The following is a 2,500-nucleotide window of genomic DNA, read 5'->3' as shown; positions in this document are numbered from 1 at the left end:
AATAATAATAATAATGATAGTAATAATAATAATAATAATGATAATATTGATAATATTAATAATTATCAAATGTTATCAAAATTCTCTTTATTCTCACTTTTATCCTCATTATTGTCATGATTAATACGATTTTGTTAATTATTATCGTTATTACCCTAATGATTGCCAAAATCATCAGAGAAATCGAAAAAACGTCATTTTGGAGTATACTCTCAAAAGGCTATATTTTGCTAGATTTTGCCGCTTTTTCGACTTTTGGGAATTATTTTCTTTTTCCTTTTTTTAAATTATAAATGGAGACAATTCCTTTTATTATCATCATTATTATCATGATTATCATAATTATTATCATTATCATCATCATTATCATCATCATTATCATCATTATTGCAATTATTATCATCACTATTGCAATTATTATCATTATTACTGCAATTATGGCAGTTATAATATATAATTTTGCAACTATACTAATAACAACAACAATAATAATAGAAATAACAATAATAATAACAATAATAACGATATTATAATAATTATTTATATCATTATTTTAATTAATATCGTAATTACAGTAATTATTACTGTTATGATAATTATTTTTGCAATTATACTACTAGTAAAAATGATAATAATAATAATAATAATAATAGTAATAATAATAATAATAATAATAATAATAATAATAATAATAATGATAATATTAATAATATTCATAATCATCAAATGTTATCAAACTTCTCTTTATTCTCACTTTTATCATCATTATTATCATGATGAATACCATTCTGGTAATTATTATTATTATTACCCTAATCATTACCAAAATCATCAAAGAAATCGAAAAAACGTCATTTTGGAGTATACTCTCAAAAGGCTATATTTCGCTAGATTTTGCCGCTTTTTCGACTTTTGGGAATTTTTTTCTTTTACCTTTTTTATTATTATATATGGACACAATTCCTGTTATTATCATCATTATTATCATGATTATCATCATTACTATCGTTACCATCATCATTATCATCATAATCATCATTATCATCATTATTGCAATTATTATCATCATTATTGCAATTATTATCATTATTATTGCAATTATTGCAGTTATAATATATATTTTTGTAACTATACTAATAACAACAACAATAATAATAGCAATAACAATAATAATAACAAAAATAACGATATTATAATAATTATTTATACCATTATTCTAATTAATTTCGTTATTACTGTAGTTGTTACTGTTATAATAATTATTTTTGCAATTATACTACTAGTAAGAATAATAATAATGATAATAATAACAATAATAATATTAATAATAATATTATAACGACTATCAATAGTATTATTATACTTATTATTATTATTATTACTGTTATTATTACGGTTATAATACATTTTTTGCAAATAATAATAATAATAATAATAATAATAATAATAATAATAATAATGATAATAATAGAAGTTTTAATAATAATGACAATAATAATAATAATAATAATAATAATAATAATAATAATAATAATAATAATAATAATAATGATAATATTAATAATATTAATAATCATCAAATGTTATCAAACTTCTCTTTATTCTCCCTTTTATCATCATTTTTATCATGATCAATACCATTCTGGTAATTATTATCATTATTACCCTAATCATTGCCAAAATCATCAAAGAAATAGAAAAAACGTCATTTTGGAGTATCCTCTCAAAAGGCTATATTTCGCTAGATTTTGCCGCTTTTTCGACTTTTGGGAATTTTTTTTTTTACCTTTTTTTTATTATATATGGACACAACTCCTGTTATTATCTTCATTATTATCATGATTATCATCTTTACTATCGTTACCATCATCATTATCATCATAATCATCATCATCATCATTATCATCATTATTGCAATTATTATCATCATTATTGCAATTATTATCATTATTCTTGCAATTATTGCAGTTATAATATATATGTTTGTAACTAAACTAATAACAACAACAACAATAATAATAGTAATAACAATAATGATAACAATAATAACGATATTATAATAATCATTTATACCATTATTCTAATTAATTTCGTTATTACTGTAGTTATTACTGTTATAATAATTATTTTGCAATCATATTACTAGTAAGAATAATAATAATGATAATAATAACAATAATGATATTAATAATAATATTATAACGACTATCAATAGTATTATTATACCTATTATTATTATTATTATTGCTATTATTACAGTTATAATATATTTTTTGGCAATAATAATAATAATAATAATAATAATAATAATAATAATAATAAAATAATAATAACAATAATAATAATAATAATAATGATAATATTAATAATATTAATAATCATCAAAGAAATCGAAAAAACGTTATTTTGGGGTATACTCTCAAAAGGCTATATTTAATTAGATTTTGCTGCTTTTTCGACATTTGGTAATTTTACCTTTTTTATTATATATGGACATAAC

This window comes from Penaeus monodon, unplaced genomic scaffold (genome assembly GCF_015228065.2).
Source record: "Penaeus monodon isolate SGIC_2016 unplaced genomic scaffold, NSTDA_Pmon_1 PmonScaffold_80, whole genome shotgun sequence".
NCBI classification, from domain to species: Eukaryota; Metazoa; Arthropoda; class Malacostraca; order Decapoda; family Penaeidae; genus Penaeus; species Penaeus monodon.
The sequence above is the reverse complement of the archived record's forward strand: the minus strand, read 5'-3'. Positions refer to the sequence as shown.